The following is a 10557-nucleotide window of genomic DNA, read 5'->3' as shown; positions in this document are numbered from 1 at the left end:
CGGTCGTTTTGCATATGAATGGCGCAGTCCGCTCCTAAATTCGACCGACACCCGAAACGAAAACCGTATCATAACTCCGTGTTTGCGTAACCGGGTAAGTCCAAATACATTATTCAGAAGGGCCTGGATGCATTCATCTAGGCAGGACGCGGCCAGTTCCTATGTTAGACCATGTAACACATAGACAGGCCCTTTGGTCAGAACGCTGTAGCTAACATAAATTATGGTTTGACGTCACTTTAGGGCAATGTTGACGACATTTGTTTTAATTTCAAATTATGGACTCCTAGACTTTTGCATTGTACGTTATTTTGCATTTACAGAGTGTTTCAAAAAACATGTGCCTCGTGGGAAGATTCTCCATGACAAAATAAGATTTATTTTTTATATCAATATATATCCGATTCTGCTTTGTTTCTTAGTTACTGGGGTATAAAATCTTATTTTTTTTTCGATTTATAGTCCAAGAAAATAGGCCCTCAAATACGAATGTTTGGAAAAAACTTGAATTTTTGATATAAGTTACTTTGACAGATCTAAAAACGAACTGAAAAAGATTTTTTTAAATTCACCCACAAGAAGGGAGTGAAAATAGTTCTTTTTGTATCTAGTGCGCGAAGTGCCATTTTGATCGATACTTGAATTTTTTATCGAGGTGTAGCCGAGTTGAAAAATCGAGATCACCAAAGTAGTTCGCGCACGAGTTGCAAACAACATTTTTTCTACAAACATTAAAATCGGGATATTCCTAAAAATTATAATTATCTATCAACAATAAAATTCAAATATCAAATAAAATTTTAGAGTGCCAAATACCGGGATCAAGTACCTCTACATCAAAATTGGATAGTGTCTCAAGTCCCAAAACCCCCATATCTCAATCAAGCAAAATCAGAACTATCTAGTTTGGGATTAAATGTTGGTTTGTGTACTGGTTTGAGGTGTAGTGTTAAATAATTAGTTATGATTTAGTCTTCATTTTCCAAAAATCAAACTTCCAAAAACCCATATAATTTACATGCAGTGTGCGAAATAGGCATTTCGCGCACTGTCTCATGGTAACGTAGGAATATGAAAACAAGTGTCACTTCGTACATTGCTATCAATTCGCGAACCTTGTCATTTTTTGACGTTTGTAGAAAAAAGTATTTTTTTTCGCAATTTCGGAGAAACGGTAAGGACTAGAAAAAAAAGTTCAAATTAAAGTTGTAGAGCGTCAGATTTTACATAAAAATGATCTCTATACTTTTTTGCTCAAATCAAAATTAACCGAGATAGGGTGGCTAGAAGCTAGAGGATCATAGTAGAAATTTAAAAGTCATAAGTTGCTGAAAAATTCAGATGTTTAACATTTTCTTTCAATTTGCTGGAAAATTATAAACTTCAATTCAGATTGTTTTAAATTCACCACAGGGAAGGGGTAAAAAATTATGGAAAAAAGGAATGAAGACATTCTCAGAAGAGCTGGTCTAGAAGACCGTGAACTCTTCGAAATCATCAACGAGAGAAAAATAGCCGATTTGGGACACATACTACGTCGAGAACGCTATCACTTTCAGCGGCTGATTCTCCTGAGTAAAATAGAGGGGGGCAAAAGGGGTATAGGTCGAATCCTGGCTGAGAAATATTCGTCATTGGACAGGCACTCCAAGTCGCTGCATTTAATAGAACCATCTGATGAGGAAGAAAAATATGAACGCCTACGCAGGAATCTGCACGGCACCTTAAGAAGAAGAAGACTAGGATTAGTAAGAAAAAATCAAATAAAAGTTATAGAGCGTCAAATTCTCAATTCAGATACTTTTACATTCACCCTCGGGAAGGGGTGAAAAATGGCTTTTTTTTAAATTTTGGGAAAGTGACCAGGATTAGAAAGAAAAAAATCAAATAAAAGTTGTAGAGCGTCAAATTCTCCATTAAAATATCTATACTTTTTTTGCTAAAATCAGAATTAACCGAGGTAGGGAGATTAGAATATAATCGATAATAGCAGAAATTTCTAAAGATCTAATTTATAAAATAAGTTGGCAGAAACATTAATATATATAATATTTTTTATTTAATTAAAAGAACATTATAAACTTTAATTGTAGCGATAAATTGGTGGGGGGCGGATGTTAATTGTTTATAACACAGGTATAATAACTTAAAAATTTAATTTTAAAACTGAAACAGGTTTGGTCGATAAAATTATTTTTTTACGAACTCTGTAATTATTTCAAAGGAGTTTGTTTACATGTCATTTCCAAATAGGGGTATAAAATAATGGAAAATATTTTTTGAGGGGACAAGGTTGCAATTAATTTTAAGTAAGGTACCTTTCGGACATGCGCCAATCTGTCCAATGGGCTTCTTTTTTTACACAATTTTTGTAAAAAGAGAAAAGACTGCCAGAGAGGTGCACATGTATTTTTTAGAAAAATATTCCAATGATAACCCATATAAACGTACTTGTTTATATGGGTTATCATTGGAATATTTTTAAAATATGTAGCACTTATAGTAACTTTTACTCTCCAAATTTCATTCGAATCACTAAAATCACTATGAAAAAAATTATAATAAATCTAAAAAAATGAAGAAAAAAAAAGAGATTAACCTCCTGTAGCTACGAAACAAAGCAGAATCAGACCTATGTTATTATAAAAATTAAATCTTATCTTTAAGTGAGGAATCGCCCCATCCTCTATTATGCATTTGATAGCATATGCATCGCAAGAGCTTCAAAATTTTCAAAAAGTTGTTTATTTATTGAATATACCTCATTATTTTTATAATTTAGTTTTCATTTTGGTGGAAATAATATTTGAGTATTTAAACTACAAATTTAAGACTCCATAGATGTACTATTTTTCAGTTCTTTTAAAGTCAGTGTCTAGCTAATATAATATACATGGTCTAAATATTCTTACTACCACTATTGAAACGACTACTGACAGACAAGTGACAGTCGACAGCTGCCGGTCGGCAGTCGAGTGTTTTCTCTGCTTAAGTCCGGCCCACTTTGATAGAAATGCATTTTTGATGGTGCGCTTAGACGCCGTAATGAGTTCATTGTGAGGGGAATGTTCGGGCTGGCTGTCGATTGCGGCGCAGCTGTTGTTGTCATTGTGGTGCAAGAGTCGCGGTTTCGTTCAATTCGGTTAAGAAGGATGGGCCTCTCAAGTGCCTATTAAATGTGAAGTGAATTAAAAATTATAACGATGATTTTTTTGGGGACAAGTTGTTGTTGGTAGGTTTATGAAATACCCGTATATTAATAAGTTAGATATTACCAATTTGTGTGGCGAAGATTGTTATTAGTGATAGATAAGATTAGATTTTACGAGCTGGTAATATCCTATTCCACTTCGAGCTTTAGATATGGTGGTTCTCTTCTTATTTCTAAAGTCAGATACAAAAAAAAACGCAACCGATATACTTTTTATATTTTTATATTGTGCAAGTGTTATACTTTTTAAATTTTTAGCCCTATTTTCATTATTTTTTTAGGTATTATTATCACTAACTAAATCAGCATCATCAGCAGGTGATTAAGTAAAGCAATCTAATAATCAAATCTAATCATTTGCTGATGACGCTAACTTAGTTAGCTAAATATGTCTCGATGGTTTAAAATTAAATGTTTTGGTGTATTGTGGTAAATTAGACTTGAGTCTAGGATTAGAAGAAAATATTAATAATAATATTATTTTATTATTATTAATTAGACAAAGAAAATAAAGTCCTCCTATTCTGGATCCCCGCTCACCCAGGGATAGAAAACAATGGAAAAGCAAACGATCTGGCTAGAAAAGGAGCTAACACTCCACTATCTGGACCAGAACCGTTTTGCTTTCCAAGCGGAAACAAGCTTGAAGCGGAAATGAAGAACCTGGAGGACTCCATCCGTAACCTCGAATGGGAATTCTTCAAGGTCTAAGACACTCGAAAAAGTTCCTCAAAACTTACGACCGAGAAAAATCAAAGATTTGCCTTTATTTGAGTAAGAACAATCCTCGGACTGTCACGGGGTTTCCAACAGGAGACTCTCCACAACGGACACCTCAGTAGATTGAAACTGAGAAACAACGGCGAATTCAGATTCTGTGGGGAAAATGGATAAACACCAGAACACCTTATCACTGAGGCGTGCCGAGACAAAACCGTTCGTGCCATAAAATTTGGTACGGCTGATGTCGAAGATGGAGAGCTGGCTTCTGTGAAGCCGTCTCAGATACTGGCTTTTGTCAAAGGCCTGAGATTGTATGATGAGTTATACATTCTACATTCTAGAAAAAAATAGGTATATACAACCTACAAATTTATTCGGTATATAAATATATGAACTTTAATTCGTAAACTCCGTTTTTTTATATAAATTTTAGTATTTTGCTTATTATGCCGGGTTAATAGAAGGGTTGTTTTTTACCTTAACTTTAAAACATCCTGTGCAATAATTTCGCTAGTAAATTTTCCTAAAACATTATGTTTCGGTCAGAACCATGTCTTCTGAGCATTTTGTTTTTTGGCTCGCATGTTAGCATATTAGGTAACTGAGGTGACTAATGTCGTAATTGATAGTTACATTTTGCATACCTACGATTGAATATGGTCCATAGTGTCGAAGATTGTGCAAAAGCCGTTGCTCTTGTACAAGATGGGCGGAATTATGAATATATCGCTAGGTAATACGCTCTGCGATAAAACGTGGATTAGAATTTAGAATCTAGAATGAGTGGGAGGGGGGTTAATCACTGCGACCTTACAGATCTATGGTGTCCCCCTTTCTTGAGTTATAATTCATCACACAGTCCCATTGCTTTGACAAAATCCAGTATCTGGGACGGTTTTACAGAGGGTAGTTCTCCATCTCCAATATCAATCGTATCAAAGTTCATGGCACGAATGGTTGTCGTCTCGGCGCACTCAGTGATGAGGTGTTCTGGTGTTTCCCCATTTTTCCCACAGAATCTGCATTCGCCGTTTCTTCTTAGTTTCAATTTACTGAGGTGTTCATTGAGGAGACAGTGTCCTGTTAAAAACCCCGTGACAATCCGAATATTGTTCTTACTTAAATCCAGAAGATATTTGATTTTTCTTGGTCGTAGGCCGTCAGAAACTTCTTCGAGTGTCTTAGATTCCCATTCTAGGTTGCGGATGGAGTCCTCCAAGTTCTTGAGTTCCGCCTTTAGTTGGTTACCACTTGGGAAACAAAACGGTTCTGGTCCAGTTAGTAGAGTGTTCGCTCCTTTTCTAGCTAGATCATTTGCTTTTTCATTGTCTTTTATCCCTTGGTGAACAGGCACCCAGAGTAGGCGGACTTTGTTTTGTTTGCCTAATTTATTCAGCTTCTCTGTGCATTCTTTGACGAATTTCGAATTGATTGATACTGAGTTGGTCGCTTTTAACGTTGCTTGACTATCAGATAAGATGGCTATTTCTTGTTCCCGATAGTTCTTATCTAAGATAAGTTGTAAGGATCTATCGATAGCGTAGATTTCTGCTTGTAGAATGCTAAGATAGGTGCCTATTGGTTCGTGGATAGTGGAGCGTTTTACACAAACTCGTCGCAATAAGCCTAAATAAGCATAAAGATGGTAGTGGTATGAACCGCTAAACTACTGGTCTAGACCATCGGTATATCAGAATCAACCCTTTGCAGGACCGTCATTTAAGAACGGGTCGAACAAGACGTTGGTATCAGGTGGGCATCAGGAGGTTCGGATGTGAGGCAGGAGGCAAGAATGTGAGTGTATTAACTGTTTGTCGTTAGGTACATCAGGTGTAATTGTATAGGTACATCAGATGTAAACTGGCGATATGACATTATGACAATAGTCACCAATGCCACCTCGTCATATTAAAAAATAACATAAAAATGTAACAATAAATTGAAAATTGTTGGTGGCAAGTTCATTTTACGCTTAAAAATTAACCAACGTATGTGTTGACATAAATTAAAATTCAATATACTCAGGAATCATGGTTTTGACCGAATTAAAGTTGATATACATTCACCGGTATGTATTCAAAATTTTTATATATTCTGTTATAGTGGACCGATTTTGATGATTTTTTAAGCAATTTGTAGCTAAATTAATTGACTTTTTAATATCTCTTTCTAAATTAAAAATGAAAGTGGTCATCTGTCGATTATACGAGGAAAAACAAAATGTTGATATTTTGGTGAAAGTTTGAAACACCCTGCGAAGTACGATAACAAAGCAAGGAATTTAAAGATAATTTTGTCATATATGTGTATATTTTCTTGATAGTTGTTTTTTGATTCATCTTAATAGTTTTATTTTTTTTTGAGATATTCGCTTTTAAACAACACATCTCTACTAGAGTGAACGTCAATAAACAATAATAATATGATTTTTCAATGACAGTAGCATTACAAAAATAATAAACACTTTTTTGTGTATGATGTAAGTAAAGTAAGTAAAAAATATAACACTTTTTTCACAAATTTGACGAAAAATTTCCATTGCGTTTTTTTCATTTGATTGCATATTACTTCAGGAGATATAGATAAAACAAGGGTTGAAAAACAGGGAAGGTTCAAATCAGGGTGTAAAAGAATCAGCCAATAGGTTGCTACTTTGTTTCTCCAATGGGGAAATACTGGGGGAACGTAGGTAGACAAAAGGGTGCGGCGATTGATGGCTTGATAAGATCAGGCTGTCATTTTTAATTTCACTTTTCAGAAGACTAGCTAGGGTGAACTCAGTGTCCTGTATAATTACGTCTGTGAGGCTTTTTTAGTTGTGTTTCATGGTTGGATGATTCGAATAATTTTGAGATTAAATAATATATTTAATGGAAAAGTTTATTAAACTTAGGAGGATTAAGCATGAATCATGATTAAATATATTTCTTTTAATTACTGCGAATTTAGCAAACCATAGCATTTGTTGATACAGGTACAATGACACATTTATTTCATGTATGCTTTAAGTTTAAGGCATTAAAAATACTTAAAACTTATGCTATATACTTTTTAGGTTAGTTTATTTTTCATTAACTCGTCATTATAAAAATACAATAATGCCATATTCTATTCCGGGTAGTTTTTGAAATATGACGCTTTTTAGACTAAATCTTCTGTACATTTAACGTTCTCCCCAAATTATAAAAATGTCAAATGGGTAATGATAAAATTTTAGTTGCAAATATGGTTATAATAGGAGTAGGCTCATTTTATGTGTCTTTGCCACGGAAACAGAAATCTAAAAAATAGTTTTTTTTTAGAAAATACGAAAGTGTAGAGCAATAAATTAATACTTCTCCTGTCAATTTCTATCTCAGTGCGTAACCCTGCTAATGGATCCATCGCTTTTACATAAAGAATATCCAGAAACTAGTACTATAAAAGGAAAAACAGTACGAATAACCAGTGTGTACGCGATGACTCGCAATCCTTATTGCTGTCAATCGCTTGAAGTTGTAACAAAGTTAGAAACATCCGAACAGCAATTTACCAAAGATGACATAAATATATCAGAAAATTCAATTCTTTTCTGTTGTGACAGTTAACTGTTCCTGAGAACCACTAATACAAAAATTTGGGTACTTCAAATGATTTATTCTCTTCAAATACACACTCTCAAACATGCACCATTTAATATTAAAGGAGGAAAGATAAACATATTGTAACACTACTAAGAAAATTAAAAAAGGAAAAACCTACTGAAGTTTATGTAAATCTCAGAATTCCATTCTTGATTTTTTTTAGAACATCACTTATACCGTATCCTTATAAACTACCACCTCTTAATAGATAACCGAAAACTCACAATGATGGCGTGCTACTCAGATCTTAGAAATAGATCTTGGGTAGATCAGAGATTGAGTTCAAGAGATTCGGCAACTACTAGTTTAAGTAGCTTTCTACGTCAATTTTAGACAACTTTAGACTCCAAACAATTATTTATTTATTTTACAAATTATTTATAATTATTTGTTATAAGAAAAACATTTTCGTTGGTTATATCTACATATTCATGTATAGCTAGATTTAGGCCATTCAAACAAGTTTGTTTGATTTAAAGTACATTCCTTTGTGCTTCAACAGAGAGTAATAGAGCTCTTTTGATGCTGTCTGTATAAATTTTAATTTTAAGTAAAAAGTTCACTCCTGTGATATATGTAGGTACCGGAAAATCTGGCATCGATATGCTGAGGATATCGTAATGTAAAATTGATCCGATTGACAGTTGGTTGATAATTTACGCAAAGGCAGATTGATTTACTTGACATTGTCTCAACTGGAATATTAAAATAAAAAAAAAATATCTCAGTTTAGAGAAAAAAATGATTATATTAATTACTTATGCTGCTGTAATTTTATTATTTTGCCAATTTTTGCTAACCCTGGTTAGATTAGTACTGCACACCACTGCAAACCTATTTTTTACACCATTTTTCTTTTACCTATTCTATTTGTATAGCACAAAATCAAATTAATTATAACTAGAAAACAAGAAATACAACCTGAAAACTTATCAGAAATACTCCCCAAAAGCTATAAATTATAAACGATATCGATCGCGCGCGCCCTTTTGCGTACCTGCCTTCCCCCCAATGTTTCCCCATTGGAGAAACAAAGAGGCGACCGATTGGCTGGTCCTTCGAGACGCCCGAATTACAGATCGCCCGTTTTGGCAGCACATCGCGGCGCGGTATTTAGCTGAACCACCCCCACGATGCCGGGTGTTTGATCTCGGGAGATCGTGTAATATCTAGACGTACCTTTTCGTCAAAGTGTTGTAGCCAACATTAATTATCGTCTGCTCCTAGTGAGAGTGAGGCGAATTACATTATAATTGTATATTTGAGATAAAAGCGATTTTTCAAAATTTGTTTAAGGTTTTGTGACTTTTTAAGCGCGTGGTAGTTTTGAAAAAAAAATAGAGTAAAGTAACAAAAAGAATTTTAAGTTACCGTCTCTTATTTGCTACTAAGGCTAATCTGGACGGGGTCTACTTTTTTTACGCGGAATCCGAACTGCGGTCCTCGGCCATATCATTGTCAATAGCCTATTAACTTGGCGAGTGTCTAAATCAACTCTTACTTATGATTTATCCGATCGCATCCGGCCTCGAACCGATATTTTCAGTTTATATAGAAGTAATATTTATAACAATCAATAAAAAAAAAAATATTAGTTAGAGGCTTGATACATAAATGCCTATATTCTATTCGAGTCCAATTTTTTTTTAAATCGTTTATCTTTTCGTGTAACTGATTTCTTGATTCAAAATCGATTCAAACTAAAGTTATCCATATGGTTGCCTTCATAATTTATACTTTTTAATAAAATTTGTATACCTTTTGGGGAGTAGTTTTAGGGGAAAAAATTGTAACACCCTGCTCAGCAAGCTTTAGCCGAAAAAATGGCCCCACATGGCCGAAAAATAAGTTTTTCGCAAATATCTGCCAAAATATGCAACGTACAAAAATTTTCTTTGAATAAAAAGGAAACTTAGGTAATTGTCTACAAAAATGGTCCTTAACATTTTTTATGTAGAATTAGTCATTTTCGAGATATTACGCCTCGAAGATTCCTGAATTTTCTCTCCAAGTTTTAACGGCTCCGGAGATTTTATAAGCGTATCTTGACTGATAGGAGAAATCGTTTAATAACTTGGCTAAAATTTAATAATTTTTGATGATTTAAAGTTTATTTCAAAGGTAGAATCAACAGCTATCACATTTTAGAATTTGTTCGAATTTTGTCATATTTTATGATAATAAAAAAACCACTGAAACATTCCTTGACCCAAAAATTTTCACATTTTTACAAATTTATTCATATTTTCACTAATAATAGCTTAATTATCAAGATTTGTTTTGTGCTGGTGCCAGATATAAGCACTGTCATGTGTAACATAACTTTTATAAGTCATGTTCCACAAGTAGTTTGGGGTCGCACCACTCTGGCCCTTTGTGCCATTGTATCGGTTTTTTAATCACGGTGCGTATATTATTCTGTAAAGTACTTAATGGGGTCTAATAAAGAAATTTGAATTTGAATTTGAATTTGAATTTGAATGTTCCACAGCGTAGGACATCCCTTGCATGCTGATATTTCAGACCAAATGGTCAAGGTAGAACATTATATCCGGGTAAATGGAGAAGAACAATATACCCTGAAAGAGTTGCAAGATATTGTAGGTAATTTTGAACTTTTACCATTGATTGCCAACTCCTCATTGATGTTTATTACTTATAAAGTTATTATGCAATTTTCCTTTGTTTATGACACTTTTCGAAAATTCCAAAAAAGCCACTCATGAATAGTTGTTCTTTTTATTAATATGTGATTAAACAAATACTTCAAACTTTCTGAGTTGCTAAAAGAGACTCTAAGAACAACTCTTGACAAATAAGCTATTATTAGTGAAAATGTGAATAAGTTTGTAAAAATCTGAAAATTTTTGGGTTAAAGGATGTTTGCCCGGTTTTTTTATTACTATAAAATATGACAAAATTCAAACAAATTCGAAAATGTGATAGCTGTTGGTTCCATCTGTGGCGATTGACCACCGTCATATGAAGCATGAAGTTAGC

This window comes from Sitophilus oryzae, unplaced genomic scaffold (genome assembly GCF_002938485.1).
Source record: "Sitophilus oryzae breed Bouriz unplaced genomic scaffold, Soryzae_2.0 scaffold_818_pilon_pilon, whole genome shotgun sequence".
In the NCBI taxonomy this organism is placed as follows: domain Eukaryota; kingdom Metazoa; phylum Arthropoda; class Insecta; order Coleoptera; family Curculionidae; genus Sitophilus; species Sitophilus oryzae.
This window is presented reverse-complemented; position numbering follows the sequence as displayed.